The sequence below is a fragment of the Bos indicus genome, chromosome 18, assembly GCF_029378745.1.
Source record: "Bos indicus isolate NIAB-ARS_2022 breed Sahiwal x Tharparkar chromosome 18, NIAB-ARS_B.indTharparkar_mat_pri_1.0, whole genome shotgun sequence".
Lineage (NCBI taxonomy): Eukaryota > Metazoa > Chordata > Mammalia > Artiodactyla > Bovidae > Bos > Bos indicus.
This window is the reverse complement of record NC_091777.1, coordinates 25,559,307-25,580,092: the sequence shown is the minus strand read 5'-3', so window position 1 is coordinate 25,580,092 and position 20,786 is coordinate 25,559,307. Positions and strand designations below refer to the sequence as shown.

The following is a 20,786-nucleotide window of genomic DNA, read 5'->3' as shown; positions in this document are numbered from 1 at the left end:
TGGGGTCGTAAAGAGTCGGACATGACTTATTGACTGAACACCACCACCACCAACAAGCAAATTCAAGGTGCTGAAAGCCCTGGTTTGTCTGCTTCCTGTGCTAGGTGCCAATCAAGCTGGTGCTATGCTTTGCAGGCAAGGCAGGTGGGCATAATCAATGACCAGCCCAGTGAATGCTATCTTTCATTAAGCTTTGAGAAAAGCGCCCTAGATGGGGAACCTGCACACACCATGAAATCATCAGCTTTGTTTCCCCTTCTGTTCTCTGGTAAGAGACTGGGCCTTGTGCTTTTCTGAGCTTACAGCTTCTTAGAGAGAAAGAAAACCAATTTGGAGAAAGGCGACTCCAGGTATTGACCCCGTATACACACCACCTTCTGCTATCCCCAGGTTTGGGAGGTTGGGAAGTACTGGTTTTCAAATTGCTTCAAGTCCTCCAACTTCTTAAAACATAAACCTAAGAACCCTAACTTATAAAATGGAGGGCCATTCCAGCAAACTTCAGATCTTGTCCCCCTCCCGTGCCCTCCATGAGAAAATGGCTGAAAACAACTTGAAAACACAAAAAGCAAGTAACAAAACGGCACCCATGTAACCAAAAGGCACCCATGTAAACAAAAAGCCACCCGTGTATTCACCTATTACTTATGAGGTTAAAATATTCATCAGGAATAGTCTGTGGAGATCTGACATGAAGGAATTACTGTTAAAAAATTTAAAGAGATGGTGCGGTGGCTACGTCTGTTTAACAACTCTTTGAGTACTTTGTGAAAATTTTTTCGGTTGAGGTGCTGTGATGTCTGTTTGCCATTTGTTTCAAAATGACGTGTGGCAGGGACGAAACTGGACTGGTCTGTTGAAGCTAACCACCGTGGTGGTTACACGGGCTTGGTTATATCAGAACAGGCATTATCTGTGGAGCTCAACCTAAATTCTAGGGCTACCTTTGCATGTGTTTGGAATTGTCCATCCTAAAAAGCTTTTTCGGCTAAAAAGTCTGAACTGCACCCCAGGAGCAGCGGGACTTCTGAATTTTTTACCAGGCAATTAGAAGTTGAAGCTCCAGGAGGTGACAGGAGCAGTGGGAAGGTGGAGAGGAGTGGGAGGGAGCAGGCACGCAGCCGCGTCCCGAAACCCAACCCGGGTGACCCGGACTCGCTTTCCTCTGCAGCTCGCCACTCGTCCCCCAAACTCCGCAGGGCGGCAGGCGCTCAGCCGCCCTGCCCACCGGCGCCCCAAGCTGTTTACCCGTTCTTCAGTCCAGCCGTCCGCCGGCCCGACCTCCCATACTTGACCATCTCTCTGCCTGGCCAGCCACCACGTGGCCGTGGGAACGCCGGGCTCCGGAGTCCTCCAGCAGCCGCGCCGCCTTGGCGCCCCAACCTCCCCGCGCCGCTCGCCCCGCGCCGCTCGCCCCGCGAAGCGCTGCGTACTCACCGGCTGCGCTCCCGACTTCGCCGCGCTCCACTTGAAACTGAAAGCAGGCGCGGAGTAGCCCGGCGGCGGGCTCTCGGAGCCGGCTGCCTCTGCTGGGAAATCACGTGGGTTCTCGGTGCCCGGGCGCGGGACGGGCGGGGCGGCACACCCGCTCCAGTGCCTCCTGCGCTCAGCCACCTGCGCGGACAGGACCCGGGGATGGCACCAAGGGAAAGCCCCTCCCGTGGATGTGAAACCGAGGCGCAGGGATGAGGATGGGCGCACCCGGGGGGCGCCGGTAGACCCCGGGCTGAGTTCCGCTTTCCCTGCCTCCCTGGAGACTAAGGAGGGGTGGGCAGGGTGGGAAGGGATGCCCGCTGGGTAGGAGGAGGAGACTTAGCCCCCAGGGGTCCAGCCTCCTGTTCCTCGTTGCTCTCCGGGATGAAGGGAGGGGAGAATCGAAACTGGTCTTACTGAGCCCTTGATCCTTTGGACGGTGCTTAAACACACTACCTACGAATTTAGGAGGGAGGTCAAGGAACTTGCCCAACTCACACAAGGGTCACAGGCAGAGACGAGGGAGGAGTGGGACAAAGGGGACTGGAGGAGAGGTAAGAGGGTGCGAAGGCGCCCCCCGGAAGGGTCAGCAGCAGTCCTGAATGGCCACTGGTCACTGCCCTTTCAGGACTGACTACAACCTCCCTGGCGTTTTGCATTCCTCTGGGGACAGGCGGTCCTGTCCTCCTGCAGAGGGTACATTCCCGGGACAGGTCTGCCTGCTAGGAAGACCATCTGCCCACCTCACCCTGGCATCTCCACAGTGAAGTAGCATGTACTCCCAGATCTGTCCTCCTGCCTCTCAAGCCAGGTGTGTAGGCGTCAGGGCACTGCCAAGTAGTGGTCAGAGCACAACCATCGGGGTCTGACATCCTTGGGTTCAAGTCCTGCCCTCAACTTCCTGGCCAAATGCCTTTACTTCTCTGAGCCTGAAGTTTGCTGTCTGTAGGGTGATGATCCCTCCACGTAGAGATCTTTAAAACGTGACCTCCTACAGTTAAGGCTGATGCAGCCTGTGCCTGAAGTGAGCGAGGCATCCTTCTGCCCATCCCACAGCCCTGTGAGAAGGGAGAAGGGAAGCTGCTGCCCTTCCAGCACCAGATCTGATGACCAGATATCATGTGATGGCAGAGATTTGGCAGTCAAGTGCTTGTGGCTGATTCCCAGGCCCACCACGTCTAGCTATGTGGCCTCAGGCAAATGCCCTGTCCTCCCCAGGCCTCAGTTTCCTCCTCTGCTAAATGGGGTATTCCCAGCTTCGCCGGGTCACTGCAGGGCATGGTGGGAGATGGAAGAGAGAGTGCATGTGGGCTGTGACTGGATGCATGGATGGGGTTATGTCCCAAGATCAGGATGTGCACTTCAGTACCACTCGTGTTCACAGAACACCTCCTCCCTGCCCAGGCTAGGGAGAGTGGACGGACGCATGGACAGATAACCACAATCTGGAGAGACAAATGCAGACCATTTTCAGGTGCATTTAATTTCAAACAGCCCCTTGAGAAAGGCAGAAAAGTAATCCCATTAAGCAGATGAGGAAGCTGAAATTCAGAGAGGTCAGTGAGTTGCTGAAAGTCACACAGCACTTAGAAGCAGAGCTGGGTCTTGGGCCTGATATCCTTTCTACCCTCGAGGTACCTGGCCGGCTGATAAGGTTATCACTGAAGGACTCTGGGAGAGCTACCTTCCCAAGTGCCCCCTACCCTCAGCCTGGCTGGTGGCCTGAGAATCCACCATCAGCACATCGTTCTTTTGGCTGAATTTTTGACTGCTCCTCTGGTATAAATTAAATGACTACCAGTCATTTACACTTGAGTATGAACAAGGTAAAAACATTTTACAGATGGGAGATCAAAGGGAATCTTGTGTGTTTGAATTTGGGGGTAGGAAACACAAGACGTAACAATCAAGGGGACCAGAGGGTGGAGCCTACATTTACTGGGCAAGTACCATTTAGCTTGTGTGCCAAGTACCGTTTCCGTGGAGTAAAACCAATACCTGACATTTGTGAGCACTGGTACCTACTCTAAGTACTTATGCTTGCCCCTTTAATCCTCATGGCAGCCTTTTAATCTCCATTTTTACAAGTGAGGAAACAGGGAGGTAACATGTCGAGATTACACAGCTAGCAGCGAAGAAGCTGGGGTTTGGACCCAAGCAGGGGCACTCCAGAACCCCTGCTCTTGGCCACCATGTTAGTCCCTCCAAACGAACTCAGTCCTTACCAGACCACTGTGTGGAAAGTATTATCATCATCCCATTTAACAGATGAGGGAACCAAGGCAGAGGAACTCCAAACTACTATTTCAAGATACTGGTATTTGGATGTAGATTTGAAGACCAAGCCTTCCCCCTGCATTCCCCATTGCCCAAGGCTGGTCCCATACAAGGGCCCTAACCTCTCCTGGGTCAGCAGCCCAGGTGGCAGGATGTGCGTCCACAGGACCTGGCCTTGGGCAGCCCTTGTATCCTCCCTGGAGGAAGCAGCAGATGCCCCCAGCTGTGCTGGGGGACTTCCCAGTCTTTTGATGTAAGCCTAGGTCTGAGTCTCTGGGCTTGGAGGGAAGGGGCAGGAGTTAGGAGAGGTGTCCAGCAGGTTGGTGCTGTTCTGGCAAGCTCTGGGACTCCACATGTCCTGCTAACCACAGTGATGAGATGCTAACTGCATCTCTTGTGCAGAGATGCTCTCCCGGGGTGGTGAAAGAAGCTGAGGGGCTGCACTTTCCTGGAGTAGAAATGAGCCCCGGGGCCTTGTGGGCTTCTGGCTGGGCTGTGGTCCACATGAGGCAGAGCTCCAAGCAAGCTCTCTGGCACTTGTGATGGTGAAAGTTTCTGTTTTGGGGAAGGAGCTGCCTGGTTATCCTCATACTGTCCTTGGGGCATCAATGTGGGGGCCTGGGCTTCCCAACCCCCTCGGGGGTGCTGTCTCGGGTACAGTGAGTCTCCCAACTGGTGTCACTACCCACAGAGGCTTACATCCCAAGGCCTGTAATTTCCACGTTGGACTCAGGACTTGGGAACTGGTGAGACCACATTGACTCCTCTGCCAGGAGCCCTGCCTGCCAGCCTGCATGAGCGCTCCTGGTCAGCTTCCTGGGTCAGACCTTGCTTTGGACCCCAAGAGAAGAGAAACAGGCCCAAGAGAGCATTTGGAGGGGAGAGAGGAGGAAAGAACCTGGCTCAGAAGATGGTGCTGTCCCCTCAAGTCTTCCCAAACTCTAAGTAGTGTCCCTCTGCCAAGTTCCACTCTGGCCCTTGCCCCTGGCCATCTCTCCTGCTCATCAAAGTAAAGGCCAGGCCCCCTCTGCACCTTCACAGCGTGGACCCAGGCCTCCCCTCTCTCCCTCTCCTCCCTGCTACATCGACCTCCTTTCAGGTTCTTGACTCTTTCGTGTTCCCTTCTACCCCAGGGACTTTGCACATGCCAGTGTCTTCCTGTGCCATTTCCCCATTCCATTTGGCCAATGTGGCAGTGAGGGATTTTCTTCACACAGCTTCTCAGGAGCCTGGTACCTCCCAAGACTGAGATGGCAGAAAGAAACCTCTTGTATTCTAGCCTGAGGTGGGAAGAAGACATATGCTTTGAGCATCATAAAGTGGTCTGGCTGAGGCTCATCAGAGTTTCTCTTCCATGTTAAAGTCTGATTTGCTTTTTAGAGGCTCCACCCTCCCCCTCTTCCATGAGAAACTGGACCTTGGTGCCATCCCCTTACCCTCCCTGCTGTCGTCTGAATCTGAAGCCCCCACAGTCCCGTATTTCCTGCCCAACGCTGGAACCACATGGGACAGAAATGAGTGACAGCTCATGCAGGAAGCAGGTCAGGAAATGGGACTTCTGCTGGTAGCTGGGGAAGGGGGTCAAAGGCGGAGAGAAGAGAGATTGTCTGAGAGATGCTCTCTGCTGACCGAGGAGGAGGCTGGGAAACCCAGCCAGGGTAATTCTAGCTCCTGCTCCCTTCCTCTCTACCAAAGCCATATGCACAGGCAGATATTCAAAAAGACTGCAGGGCCAGCTCAACTTGTCCTGTGGGGAAGGCAGCAGAACGCGCTAGGCAGGGCCTTCTCCAAAATACCTCCTGCTCACCCCAGTAATGGTGCCTGAGATTCCGCCGTTAGAGTCATGTCATGTGGACAAATATCTTACAAGGTCAGCATCAAAAGGGAACTTGGGGATCATCAGGTCTAACCCTCTCATTTTACAGGAGGGGAAAATGAGGCCCAGGGCTGGGCAGGAACCAAGCCTCAGCCTCCCAGCCCAGGGCTCTTGCTGCCACTTGAAGTGCCATTGCAAGGCCTGTGTGGACTTCCTTGGTGGTCCAGTGGATTAGAATCCGCCTGCCAATGCAGGGGACACAGGTTTGATCCCTGGTCCAGGAAGGTCTCACATGCCGCGGGCAACCAAAGCCTGAGTGCCACAGCTGCTGGGCCAGCACTCTAGAGCCCCTCCACAAGAGAAGCCACCACAGTGAGAAGTCTGAGCACCGCAGCTGGAGAGTAGCCCCGGCTCACTGCAACTAGAGAGCCGGCACACGGCAGCGAAGACCCAGCACAACTGAAAAAAAAAAAAAAAAAGATGGGTTGAGCCAGACACGATATTCTCCACTGAACCAGGAGCCAGGGTCCGTGCTCTGGCCGGGTTGTGGGTGTGCATTGCCACCTGCGGGGAATGGCACCTTGAGAGTGGGGACCCAGGACCACTAAGCTTCGATGACTGAGAGTCAGGGGCACTTGCAGCTCTGTCTGGGAAGAGTCTAGAAGGTGAGCAAGAGCCTTGGTCTCAGGCATGTGTCCCCAAACCCTCCTCTAGACCACACGTTGGAGACGCGACCTCAAAGGGCACCCATAGTGGTGATGCTCATCCACAGGGAGTTCTGGGCAGACTCAATACTGCTCCGCAGGTCACAGGCCCACGGTGAACCTCCCCGGGCACAAAGTGACCCATGGGACAGACGGCCCCATGGCCTGCAGGGCATTCATCCACATGTCCACGAGAAACTACATCCTAACCCATCCTCTCTTCCTGTCCCCCACCCCCCAAGTGGTATATCTCCCAAGTGGTCCCTCCTAGGCCCTGGGGTGGGGGCGTATATGTGCTGGGACTATCGTCCCATCCACAGAGGGGATCCAAGGCCCAGGGAGCTCTCCTGCCCTCCCTACCCCCTTAATTGACATCACCAGGATCCCATTTCTCCAATCTCATTGTCTTCCCAACACAAACACAGGCAGAAGGGCCGTGAGATTAGGGAAGGATCATCTGATCCTATTGCAGACAGACATCAGGGCCCTTTGTTGTTGTTTTTTTTTTTTTTTTTAAGACATGAGATACTTTGGGGCTTATTTCTCCAGGTCTGCCAAGACCACCTACCTTGGTCAATGTGGAAAAAAGTCAGTTTAATCCTGAAGTCAAAAAGAGATGCAGGGCTTTCCTGGTTGCTCAGTGGTATAGAATCCGCCTGCCAATGCAGGAGACATAGATAGGTTCCATCCAAGATCTGGGAAGATCCCATATGCCTCCGGGCAAACAAAGCCCATGTGCCACCACAATTGCACCTGTGCTCTAGAGCCCGGGATCCACAACAGGAGAAACCACCGCAATGAGAAGCCCACGCACCCTACCAGGGAGTAGGCCCCACTCACTGCAGCTAGAGAAAAGCCAGCATAGCAACGAAGACCCAGCACAACCAAAAATAAATAAATAAAAATTAGTTTTAAAATCACAATGATTTTTAAAAGTATACTTTAAAAAAAGGAGAGAGATGCAAATTTGGCCCTGTGCTCCCATCCCCCAGAAAAGAAACTCTAGGAATTATTCCAAGTGCTTCTGTCTATATTTAGGGCACTCTGCAGAGAGACTTTTTGAGCACTCTCAAGGGATTTGCCATGCCAGCTGCTAGACCTTTGCTCGGGCAGGCCCTTCCGGTTTATGCCCTCCCAACCCCCACCTCCCCTCACCCTTGCTTCCATCGTTCATGGTGCCTCTTCCTCCCAATCACGACTCTGGAGTCTTCTCCCTTACCAGAAGTCAGGTCACAAGTCCTGGAGGAAAGGAACAGCATTTCCCCCACCAATATTCTATGCTTGACATCAGAGGGACGAGGGTGGGATTTGCTGAGTCAACCAGTCACCCCACTGCAGAATCCAAGAGGTTTAAGAAAATCTCCTTCCTGGAGTAGGAGGCGTGGATGGTAGGGATGGTGTCTGATCAGGCTACTCTACAAGTTCACTTGCTCTTTGTACACCCCCCGTTCGAGGACTCTCTGCTTCACCTACCCCCAACTCACAGGAATACCTTTGCCCTGGGGCCCCCGGTTAGGGATTGACTGTTCTAATCCTGAGGTCAGAATGGCTCCACCTGCTAGTTTATTAAAGGGAAACACCTGCCCTCAAAGTGATTCAGATAGTCGTGGTCCTTAACCTGAAGGGTGGTGAGGGACACGCCCTAGCTGCTGGTTTCCCTGGTAACTGATGAGACCCACGTGATGTTAGTTATTCTATAAATAGTAGCCTCCTCCTCCCCTTCTGCCACATTCTGTCTAGGATAGCCAGTCACTCCAGGACCTCCTGCTTAAGATCTCCTGTCTAATAAACCATTGATGTCTCTGTTGCTGTTTCCTGGCCCTTCTTTGGTCTCAAGGCTGGGTAACTACAAGGCTCAGAGGCCTGCAGACAGCAGCCCAATAGATATATCTCCAGGGCAGTGGGGGTAGAGGGGAAGAAACCAGGTTCACTGTGAGAGGGGGCCCTCCTCAGAGCAGACAGCAACCCGCAAGCCCAGGACCCTTGACTCTCCATGCTGAGTGATGGGAGAGGTGTGCGGAGCAGTGGGCCCCAGGGACTCTTGGAGACAGCCTAGCACCAGTCATCTGAAAATGGAAGGGAGTTCCCCAGGACCTGCAGCTGGGGGATCACGTGGCTCTTCCTCTCCTGAATTCTCACTTATCCACATTCTCAACAGCTTCTTTCAGGTTTGAACGGGTATCAGGACTTCCCCGCATGGCTCACTTCCTCCACCTCTGAAATGAAACCATCAGCAAAGCCAAGTGATACGTCATCTGCTAGCCATGGATCTAACTGCATTTTTATACTCCGGAGACCAAGCGTGGCCCCTCAACCAGCAGCATTGGCACCACCTGGGAGAGAGCTTGTTGGAGATGCAGACCCTAGGCACCACGCTCGGCCCACCAAGGTAGAAACTGAGCATGAGCCAGGAATCTGTTTTAACCACCCCTGCAGGTGATTCTGATGTAGGCCAAAGTCCAAGACCCAGAGCACTAGATAACTTTCAAATAGCCTCCTAATTTGGGGTTATGAGTTGTATAAGCCCCTTCTCTGACCACCTGGCTTTAATTCATAGCTCCAGGCACAATGAGTGGTTACATAGTCTTTTGTTTGGCTAGTTAGGTATTATCTATCACTGTCCATGCCCTCTAAGCTTTATGATTCATGAAGTCAGGAGCTATGTGGGCCTGGCCCAGAGTAAGAACGAAACAGCTGTTGTTGGAAACCCATCCATACTTACATAAAAATGCTGGGGCCACAGTCACGGACTCTGATGTGAATGTGACCTGTGACCTTGAACAAGCATCCTGGTTCTCGGCCTCTGGAGCTCCCTGTGTGCAATGAAGGACGCTTGAGGGCCACTCCTCTTATCACTTTAACACAGGTTCAGGCTGACGCCTCCCCAGTCCAGCCATTCTGCACCAGTGGCAAACCAAGGAACGTCCTTCCACACCCCACGCCAAAGCCATCTTTGTGCTGCTACTCCTTTCTTCGGGCCTTTAAGTCTCCTTGACGTGATCTCGACCTAACTCCTGGCCTGATTTGCAAGTCCTTTACCCACCTCCCAGAAAACAACCCCTCCCTCAGCCAACCTGGGATTCCTCCCCCTGCAGGCTGCACCCACCCCCCCACTCCCACCCTGGTCCTGGAACTGCTCTTCCCTGGCCAGGACACATCTGCTTGGCACTCTCTCTGCCCCTGAAGAGTTGCTTCAAACTGATTTCTGGAAGCACTCCAGCACGCCCAAGTCTTGGTTAACAGTTTCCTAAAAAGCATGATGTCCATAGTTAGACTCAAATGCAAGAAGGGAAGTCCTCAGGAACCAGAAATAAGAGGGGGCTCCGAGAAAAGGCAGGGGAGGAGGAAAGAAGAGGGGCACTCCGGGAGACGGAGTTTATAGCTGGTTGTTAGAGGACTCTGAACTTTTCAGATTAAAAAAAAAAGTAAATAATATAAATTTTTTAAAGATTTTTTTAAAAAACCTAAAGGCAATGTGCTAACCTGGATTGGGTCCTAGGACAGAAAAAGTATATCAGTGAAAAAACTTGTGAAATTCAAAGTCTGGAATGTGGTTAATAGCAACGAACCCACATTGATCTCTTAGTTATGGCAAATGGGTGATGGCCGTGAATGAGCAGGGTGAGTTTTTTTCTTTATGCTTTTCTCTGTTTTCCACCATGTGCCTACATTACAGTTGGCTGTCATTTTCATGCATGAAGAGATATTGAAGGGACTTCCCTGGTGGTCCAGTGGCTAAGACTCTGTGCTCCGAATGGAGAGGGCCTGGGTTCAATCCCTGGTCAGGGCACCATACAGTGCTTGCCGCAACTAAAAGCTCCTTCACGCTGCAGTGAAGATCACAGATCTCACTTGCCACCACTAAGACTGTCAATCCCATTTGCAAGACAAAATCAAACAAGCTCTGAAGGCTGCAAGATTTTTTTACATTTTGTCAGCAAACGTGACCGCTTGGATGGAAGGCTGTTAATAATATTAACACAGTACTTATCTTGCTTCATGTGATCATTCATATGCTGAGAAATATCAGTGGGCTTGACTGCAGGGCATCACCGTGATCCCACGGGCGTGTCCTGTAACGTACCTAGTGTGCATGCACCCTGTACTACCTTCTAAAATCCACAGAATTCTGGATTTGGAAAGCCATGTGGCCCTAATAGAGACGGGCAGTGGTTTGGGGATCTGTGTTACAAACACCCCTGCCCTTCCACTCAGCTTAAGAAATCTAATATTACTAAAACTGTCAACTCCCCTCCCACCCCCTGCCAGGGGTACCCCATCCATAACTTGCACGATTTTGATGATCAAGAGGACAGCCATGTTTTAGAAACACAACCAGTCACAGCAGGGGCAGTGAGAAGAACTTGGAGGTTTCAGAGGCCCATCTGTGTGGGTGGAATTCCCACCCTCCAGCCTCCCCGCCTCCCTCTACCTCTACGCACCCACCTCAACTTTCCTGAAGTGAAAGCCACAAAAAGTTGCCTGCCTGGGTGTCGGGAGGGGACTTATGCAATCATGGTGGAACCATGATACTCTTCCTCTCATAGGAGAGCTTGAGCATCTGGAGGCTGAAGACAGCTACCTGGGCCGGTTTGACAGGACATTGTGGGAAAGTAGAGGGAGACTCAGAGGGGGTCCCATGGCCTGGATGGGGGCCCATCAGAACCACTGTGGTCATCTGCCTCTGGAGATGGAAGGGCCAAAGCTGACCCAGCGTTCCCAGGCTGAGAAAAAAGGAAGCTGCTGAGCAATGCCTGGGGCCCAGGTCACCCCATGGCTAATTTGCCAATGATGTGGGCACCCTCTTACTCTCTTTGGCCCTTGGTTTTCTCGCCTGTGTGATAGGGAAGTAATCCCTTGCCTTGTCCGCCTCTCTCATCTAGGAAAAGGCCTCCTGAGCCTCGCCTTCTTCATCTGTAAAATGGGGATAATAATATTGGCTACCTCCAAGGGTTGTGGCAAAGATTAAATGAGGAAATCCACATAAAGAGAAGGAATTGCGCTTGGTTACTCTCCAAAAGATGCTGCCATTGCTTTTGTCTAACAATATTCATGACGTGGTGACCATGCTTCATTCCTGGGAGAAGAGGTGGGGGACAGTGCAGAGCTCAATACACTTGGTTTCTACCTTCAAGAGGCTCAAGGTTTCTCAGATAATCCCAGACCTAGATGTAAAATGGCCCCTGAGGAGTGTCTTAAACGACAGATGCACCAGGCTGTGGTTTGGGAGTCTTAGAGAGAAAACCTCACCTAGTTAGGGTGTGGGGAGGCCCTCCCCGAGGAGAAGGAAAATCAGATGGAGCAAGGAAGAGGGAGAGGACTTCTGGACTGGGGGAACAGCATGTGCAAAAGCCCTGTGGTGGGAACAGGGCCAAGGCACGGGATGGGTAGGTGGCCAGGGACTGGGATGTCTGGGCTCAGGGAGATCTCTCCCCATCAAAAAATTGAACCAATAGGTACTTTTTTTTTAAGTGGCTCAGACAGTAAAGAATCCACCTGCAATGCAGGAGACCTGGATTCAATCCCTGAGTTGGGAAGATCACCTGGAGGAGGGCATGGCAACCCACTCCAGGATTCTTGCCTAGAGAATTCCATGGACAGAGGAGCCTGGCGGGCTACAGTCCATGGGGTCGCAAAGAGTTGGACATGACTGAGTGATAAGCATAGCACATAAAGTCTCTGTTGAATTTGTCAGGCTTCCATGGAGGCACAGCGGTAAAGAACTAGCTTGCAATGCAGGAGACACTGGTTTGATCCCTGGGTCAGGAAGATCCGCTGGAGGAGGGCAAGGCAACACACTAGTATTCTTGCCTGGAGAATCCCATGGACAGAGGAGTCTGGTGGGCTACAGTCCATGGGGTTGCAAAGAGCGACTTAGTGACCAAGAAACAATTGAATTTGTTACAATATTGCTTCTGTTTTGTATGGTGTTGTTTTTTTTTTCCCCCAGGAGGAATGTGGGATCTTAGTTCCCTGACCTCTTTATCTTTAGTATCTGTGATTATCCCTTTCTTTTGTTTGAACGCAGCTGTATATTAAATAAAACCATGGAACCTGTGCCCCTTTACTGGAAGGTGATGTCTTAACCACTGGACCACCAGGGAAATCCCAAACCAATAGGCACCTTGCAACAAAAGGTTTTATTTAATACACAGCTGAGCTCAAACAAAAGAAAGGGACAATCCCAGATACTAAAGATGAGGAGGGAAATGATAGCTAAAGCTGTAATTAAGATGACCCAAAGAGATGAGCATCAGGTTGTGGGTTTGAGAGCAAACTGGGTTGGGGTTTTAACACTATCTGAGGGAGAGAAGTGACACAAGATGGGGAGTGAAAATACTTCCTCTTGGTGAAGCGGAGACCAAATGACTTCATCCACCAAAGCAAGCCACAGGAAGTTTTGGGGTGGGTCTGAGCGGGAACAAATTGAGAACCTGAGCCCATGCACATGCCTTTCTGAAGCGTGTATGCATGTATATTACCAGCATGGTGCAGGACTTCCTGAGCTGAGAAATGGACCTACAAAGACAGGAATGAAAGAATGATGTAACCTTGGGGGTCCCTGGCAGGTCAAAGTGCAAAATTATTCTCCAAGGAAATGTAGGTGATTCAGGGAGCAGAGTCTGTCCACAGAAAAACCAAATTCCACTAAAGGTGAGCTTCTAAGAAAATAAATTTCACAAACAAAGGAAACCATTCACCCCAAGAGAGAACTAGCAAACACAGTTAATAAGAGGATTAGCACCCAAGGCTCTGATATAATAGAGCGACCTGGAAGACGCCACGCAGGAACTAACTGTTCAGTGATTAAAGAAATAGCGCCACATGAAATCATAGGACTCCACGGGGGGAGGCAAGGATGGATGGATTTGAAAAACGAAAATTTGGAAATGAACTCGAGGATGTGGAGAAAAGAGAACCCTTGCACAGTGTGGTGGGAATGTAAATTGACATAGTTCAGTTCAGTTCGGCGGCCATTCGTGTCCAACTCTTTGCGACCCCATGGATTGCAGCATGCCAGGCTTCCCTGTCCATCACTGACTCCGGAGCTTGTTCAAACTCATGTCCATCGAGTCAGTGACACCATCCAACCATCCTAGCCTCTGTCATCCGCTTCTCCACTATGGAAAACAGTATGGAGATTCCTCTAAAGTTAAAAGTAGAACTACCATATGACCCAGCAATTCCATCTCTGGGTATTTTTTCCAAAGAAAAACACTAATTCAAAAAAATATGCACCCCCATGTTCGCTGTGGTGTTATCTGCAACAGCCAAGATATGGAAGAGGTTAACTGCCAATCGACTGTTGAATGGATGAAGAAGATGTGATTTGAATATTTTTTATTGCTTCTGTTCACTGAGCACCTACTGTGTGCCAGGGTCCAATGAGCCAGGCACATCTCTCAGCCTGGCCACCCCCTGCTCTGCCAGCCAACCATAGAGATTTCATGTGGGAGCAGTCATGATGTAGTAGGAACAGGGACCTGGAATATTTAGATGGTTCAGGCTCAAATTATGCTCTTCTGCTTTTCAGCTCAGGGTGAGGGAGTCCCCCTTGACTCTCTGAATTTTAGTTTCTTCAGCCATAAAATGGGGGTGTTGGCAGCAGCTTCTTTGCTGGGTGATTGTGAGGATTCCACAGTTAATCTAAGTCAAGTAGCTGATTAGTAGCAAGTTCCGCAAACATTGACTTGTATTTGTATTAGGATTGGGACAGGATAGTGCTTCCTACCTCTCCGATCACCTTCTCCTCCAGTCTTGGTGCTCAGTTGCTCAGTTCTGTCAGACTCTCTGTGACCCCATGGACTGTAGCTTGTCCTTGGAATTTTCCAGGTGAGAATACTGGAGCAAGTTGTCATTTCCTACTCCAGGAGAGCTTGCCGACGCAGGGATCTTAACTGCTTCTCTTGCACCTCCTGCATTGGCAGGTGGGTTCTTTACCACTGCACCATCTGGCCCAGGTTCTGAGTTCCTCTCAATGGCCTAGTGATGTCGCTGTTGGGCAGATGAGAAACTGAGTCCTGAGTAGTTTTTTCTTCACTGCACAGCCTTGTGGGTTCAGTTCAGTTCAGACGCTCAGTCATGTCCAACTCTTTGCGACCCTTTGGACTGCAGCACACCAGGCCTCCCTGTCCATCACCAACTCCCGGAGTTTACTCAAACTCATGTCCATTGAGTCGGTGATGCCATCCAACCATCTCATCCTCTGTCATCCCCTTCTCCTCCCGCCTTCAATCTTGAAGGCCTTGTGGGAGATCCATCCCCCTTAACCCAGGGCTGCATGGGAAGGAAGGGAAGTGACCCTAGGAAAGGTGGAGGAGTCCTAGATCTCCAAACCGCTTTCTTCCTTCTTAGCTTTCACTCGATGTTTGCTGCTGCTTGAAAAATACTTGAGTATGCTCATGCTGGGGGGTACCAGGGTGGTCACAGCAGTAGTAATAATAAGGACCAGCTGAGCCGAGTATAATCTTAAGAATTTTACACACAGTTTTTTCACTCAAATCTCACAACCACCATATGGGCCGGTTGCTATTATCACTCTCATCCTACAGATGAGAAAACTGAGATTCAGTGAGGTTAGGTGGAGTGCCCAAGGTCACACAGCCTGCCGGGCTGCAGCCCTGAGGGGAAGCTACTTGCCATAGCCTAACCATAACCAATCGCTAAATGTCAGAGCCACACAGTGGCCATGGAGTCCAGCCTCCCTGCCTTCACAGAGGGAGTAGGACACATATTCAGTTGTGTGTTGGTCAACAGAGGGGTCGATTTCAAAATCTATAGACTGATTAACTCAGCGTACAAAGAGCCAGGGACCTTCATTCTGCCCTCAGCCCAGAGAGGGCCAGGGAGCTCTGGTCAGCCTGGGAAAGCTTACCCCCCGGCACCTAGAGATCCCTTGAAGATCACAGACATGTTCTGAATGGAGACACCCATGGACTTGTTTTCCACCAGCTCTACCTGGCTGCTGGCGATGGGAGGTGGCTGCTCTGGATGCTGGGAGAACAAAGAGAAAAAAGGAAGGGTGTCATGGGGCTGGGATGAGGCCAGTGGGTGTCTTTGTCACCTCTCCACTCTTTGCCATCCTGCGCTGCTCAGGGATGCAGTGGGCAAAGCCCCGTCCTGTCCTCCCGGAGCTGAGTGCAGCTTCACCTAATATCAATCATGGTTAATTACATGTAAGCTCTGCTCCACCCATGTTTACTTTGGCTAGGTTGCATATTAACGAAATTTATTCTGTGGAAGTCTGGCCTTATTGAATTGCTTGTGATTTATTCCAGGTAATCTCTCTTAACATCTGTGGGCAACTTTGCCAGCTCTCACCCTTTGTGCTGTAGGTCTAGGATGCCTTTATCCTCCTTTTGCAGAAGGGAAACTGAAGCCCGAGGTCACACAGAGAATGAGGGGCTGGGGCAGCCCCGCTGGATCCCCCTCCCCACTAGGTCTGGGACACCCACCCCCTCTCCAACTGCTGGTGGCAGGTGCTTTCCTCACAAAAGACACAGCGGCATTCAGCATCGCCCCCTAGTGGTAGTAAAATGATCACACCGATTCCAGCACCTGGACATCCAGGTGCTGGTTTTCCGAATCCACCTTTGTTGAGCCTATTTTTGGCATGGGAGGGGCGGGGTTAGTTTTAGGACAAAACTAACTCCTCAGAATAGTATCTTCCCCACCCCCTGAGGCCTCATACACACAGACGTGGACCCAAGCTCCAGTGTAGCCTGAGGGGCCCAGAAGGTGGATGTATTGTGTTCCAGGGGCCAAGTCTAGTGCTCAGACCTGGGTTAGAACCCAAACCTGCCACTGCCAGCCTTGCTGTGTGAGCTCCGAGCTGCTTAGCCTCTCTGAGCTCCTGTTTCTTTGTTCAGTAAGCAGGGCCAGCAGTGGGATGTGCTGAAGATAAAAGGAGGCGTCGTTTGTAAAGGTGCCTGGCCCAGAGCACACCCTCGGCCCAGGTAAATCTAGGAGACTCATTTTACCAAGAGATCTCACAACCCTGCCTCCTGCTACCCCCAAAAGACCCCGTCTGTAGGCGAGAGAAAGGGTCTTTCTAAGGTCTGAATCTTATTGGGTCTGTTGGAGAGATCAATACACTACGATATATCCGCATTAGGGGTACTTGAGGGGAGGGGTGGTGAATAGGTTGAAAAAGCTAGGTGGGGGTAGGGGATTGCAATTCCAAGCTTCTGCCCCCAAGTCGGGTGGGGAAGCCTGAGTTCTCCTGACTGCCCTTCCTCTCTGGGGGCTGGGGGCTAGTCTCAGGCTTCACCCCACCAATCCCCAACTGTGCACACCCCAGGTCTGATTCACTTGTGCAGACCTTACCTGACTTGGCCAAGGGTCGTCATGGCCCTTTGCCCTTGATATCTGGGCAGCTGGCTTGCTGGAGGCTGTCTGGACCCCCTTGGTGGTCTCCTCGTTCATGAGAAGGGATGGCAGTGGAGAGGGGTTACAGGGGGTTCTTGGCCATGGCTCAGCCTCTCTGGGATGAGGGTTTGGACTGGGCCCCACTCTGGCCTAAGTTAGATGGCTATGCTCAGGGCACGTAGAGAGAGCCCTGACCTCTGACCCTGGCCAGAGATCCTGGTCATACCCTAGCTTCAGGATCCCACACACTGGAACCCCATGATCCTAGTCAAATGCAGCCTCTGAATCAACCACGCACTGAGTCCAGCCTCACCTGTCCCTCCGCTGGGACACTCCCTGCCCGAAGTTCAAAGTCAATCTATAGTCTTGGGATGCAAACTTTAGAGATCATTGCATTTAGCCTCCTTATGCCTTTATTGTTTTGAGCAAGATGTTGAGGCCCAGAGAAGGTAGGGGAGCTGACCAAGGTCACACAGCAGTCAGTGACAGAGCCTCTCCAGCTTGGGCTCATGCCAATGCCTGATCCTACCAAATACACACTGACCTCCTAACCTTCACCCCCTAACCTGACCCTCCACTTGGCCCTGCTCCAAACTTCACTGGAAGCAAAACCCTGGGTTCCGGTCAAACACAAACTCCCACATCTGGCTGTTTACAGCCCCTAGGGGACCTTCTCACCAAAGAGCTTGACTTAAAAGTGAGGTCAGGAGAAAGAGGGCTGTCCTCTCTCTGGGCTACAGTATGGCAGCCCCTGCCTCGGAGCTGGGACTCTCCTTCTCAGTGGGTGACCCCCAGAGGAGCCCTGGATGGACAGACAGATGGGTGGACAGGCAGACGCAAGCACAGAGCAATGGTAGTGGCACTTACATCCCAAGAAAGCAGGCTTGCCAACTCGGCACATGATGCCCACCTGCAAAGTGCCTTTGGGCAGGTGCGGACACTGCACAGCAGAGCTGGCGGCAGGAGAGCAGCAGGAGCAGGCAGACCCACCTGGAGTTGGTGTCCACATAACGCCATGGGATGCGATGCGCTTCTGAAGCCGAGCCTCTTGACCTCCTCTCAGGTTCAGAGGCGGACCTCCACCCAGAGTCCCCACCTTCTGCTCATTTCCCCATCTGCACTATGTCTCCCATCTCCTTTGTACCTGGATAACTGCTGTGGCTGTTCACTCACTCAGTCACGTCCGACTCTTCGCGACCCCATGGACTGCAGCACACCAGACTTCCCTGTTCTTCACCATCTCCCTGAGTTTACTCAAACTCATGCCCATTGAGTCAGGGATGCCATCCAACCATCTCATCCTCTCTCGTCCCCTTCTCCTGCCCTCAGTCTTTCCCAGCATCAGGGTCTTTTCCAATGAGCTGGCTTTTTGCATCAGGTGACCAAAGTATAGGAGCTTCAGCTTCAGCACCAGTCCTTCCAATAAATATTCAGGGTTGATTTCCTTTAGGATTGACTGGTTTGATCTCCTTGCAGTCCAAGGATAATTGCTTAATATTTTTTTTTAAAATCCATTCTTTTTTACTTAAATGTATGTAAAAATAAACTTTATCTCTTATTTGCAAAGAGGTCAACATATAATGACAATAAAGATATTTAATTCTTGCCAGATACTCTTGCTTGACAATGACCCTAGCTTTGAAGCATGCTATTGGATGTAAATTAAAACAGTTGAAAAAGTGAGACAGCTTCGTGGGTTTTCAAGATACTCTAGCACTGAGACCTTTTTCCTCGATGTAGTTGGAATGTGTTGTTGAGTCGCTAAGTCGTGTCTGACTCTTTGTGACCTCATGGGCTGTAGCCCGCCAGCCTCCTCTGCCCATCAGATTTCCCAGGCAAAACTACTGGAGTGGGTTGCCATTTCCTTCTCCAGGGGATCTTCCTGATCCAGGGATCAAAACCGGGTCTCCTGCATTGCCAGGAGGATTTTTAACCATCCGAGTCACCAGGAAAGACTGTGATTTGGAATATAGGGTATTTAATGCTGTATCTGTGTATCGGACGGCATTCTCTTGCATCCCCCCAGAGGTACGTGTCTCACACTTTGGTATTCTGCTTTAGAGACCACGGTATTTAGCCTCCCTTATTGAATTCTGCAAGAAGCTGAGGCCCAGAGATGGGAGGCTCAAGGCCACACAGCAGCCAGTGGGAGGGCCTCCCCACCCCGGGCTCTTGCTTCACCCCCGCTGACCTGCCCTCCTTGGAGATTCCCAAACCTCCTCCATCACTGACAGCCTGTTTCTGGGGCAGGCGCTGTCCTGGAGTGGACCCCCATCCCCTTGCCTTGAAGGGTACCACCCTTCAAGTTCTCTTTGCCATTAGAGTAGCCTGGAATCAGGTTTTGGGGGGTGTCTGGACCACTCCTGCCAGTTGGGTTCCCATGTCCTTGGCTTCCAGAGGATTAAGAGATAGGAAGGGAACAAGTCTGAATGTTTTGAGTGAATACCTGCCACACCCAGGCCTGGCAGCACACCCATCATCCCAGTGCCCCCAGCCTCCACCGCCAGTAGCTCTATGGGCCCGTGAACACATGGAGGGAGGTGCTGGCACTCACCTGGCACCTTGCAGTTGCAGCTCAGAAAGTCTGGGATGTCTAGGTCCCGCGAGGACAGGAGGCCCGGGACACACTGAGAGAAGGGCGTTCTGCCCCACTGAGCTTAACCGCACATCCTCGATGGCAACAGGAGCCAGGGTGACAACAATCGGGGCTCCTCGTGCCAACATCTCAGTCTCCATGACCACCCTCTATAGGACGCCTTCCCGGGCGCCTCGTCCTTGCCAGCCCCTCCCCTTCTGAATTCTCACCTGCACCAGTCACTGGACACATAACAGCGTTCAGCATGGATGAGCTCTTGTGCCATTCAACTTTTCAATATTAATCACATTAATTTTATAAATATAGGGGCTTCTCTGGTGGTTCAGTGGCTAAGATTCTGTGCTCCCAATGCAGGGAGCCTGTGTTTGACCTCTGGTCAGGGAACTAGATCTCACATGCCTCAACTAAGAGTTCACACGGCACAGGTAAAGATCCTGCACGCTGCAAAGATCAAAGATCAAAGACCCTAAATGCCGCAACTTAGATCCAGTGCAGCCAAAATGGCTGTCTGAATAGTCAAAAGTCATAGAAAAGGAGATCACATCACTTGTTCATCCCCCCATCCTAGAGCAATCTTAGTGTTTGTGTTGGGGGGATGGGCTTTCCTCTCCCAAGTCTTTTTACCTTTGCACATTCATTCCACAATTATGTGCTGAGCATCTGGTCACCAGTGTGAGCCCTGGCAGGCACACAGAGTGTGGGGAACAAGATGCTGGCCACTCCTCTCACAGTTCCACGTTCCGCTGGGAGATACAGACTCCGGGGGAGACTTGGGTACAGCCGTCTCACCCCCACTTCGCAGAACCAGGAGGAGAGGTGACTATTTGCTGGATAATAACACCCGCATATCCTGAGCTCTTATTATGGATCTGCTAGGCTGTGAGCTCCCTGAGCCAGGACTGGCTGCACTGGATCTGCACATAGTAGGTGCTCGGCACACAGTAGGCCTGCAACAAGTGTTCTACTCTCTTGTTGAAGAGAGTAGAGAAGACAGGTGTTGTGCTGAGGTCTTTACATGCTTTATATTATTCAGTTCTTATGATAAACCTGTAAGGAGCTATCAAATATCTCCATTTTATAGGCAAGGGATCTGAGCTCAGAGAGGTACAGCAACATATTCTAGATGTTCAAACAGATGGACATCAGAGGCAGGACTTAAACAGTAAGGCCTGTATTCTTTTCACAGGGCTTTTACAAGTTCCCAAGCCCTGAGTGGGGGTGGGGTAGGAGCACACATCGGGAGTCAGAGAGGGCGTCCAGCTGGCCCCCGACTCACTCGGTGTCACCGTGGTGGTCACTAGCTCTCTCTGAACCTCAGTTTCCTCATCTGTCAAATGGGGGAGGGATGATTGTCGCCCTTTGCAGCCAAGGAGATAATGGCGGTGGACCCCATAAGGACCCCTGTATATCGGCTTTCACTTGATAGGCACAAATTACCTCTGTGTGGGTCACAAGATGCTAAAAACATGGGCTGCCTCTGGGAGGAACTGGGTGGCTGGGAGAAGAGGGTAGGGGAATTCCATGCCTCTTGAATTCTGAGTCACATGAATGT

General features: G+C 51.5%; 1 protein-coding gene across 7 annotated transcripts in view; it reads right to left on the bottom strand.

Moving 5' to 3' along the window:
* The window catches only part of NLRC5 (NLR family CARD domain containing 5), a 93,437-nt gene extending 91,898 nt beyond the window's left edge, over window positions 1–1,539 (bottom strand). For 2 of the 7 annotated variants that reach the window (XM_070770601.1, XM_019979618.2), the window contains exon 1: window positions 1,438–1,532. The gene's annotated coding sequence lies outside the window, so the exon portion shown is untranslated. Of the gene's footprint in view, window positions 1–1,437 lie in introns of all 7 variants that reach the window. The other 5 variants (XR_011561488.1, XR_011561487.1, XR_011561486.1 and 2 more) reach the window with 5 other exon arrangements.
* Between the last annotated feature and the right edge of the window lie 19,247 nt (window positions 1,540–20,786).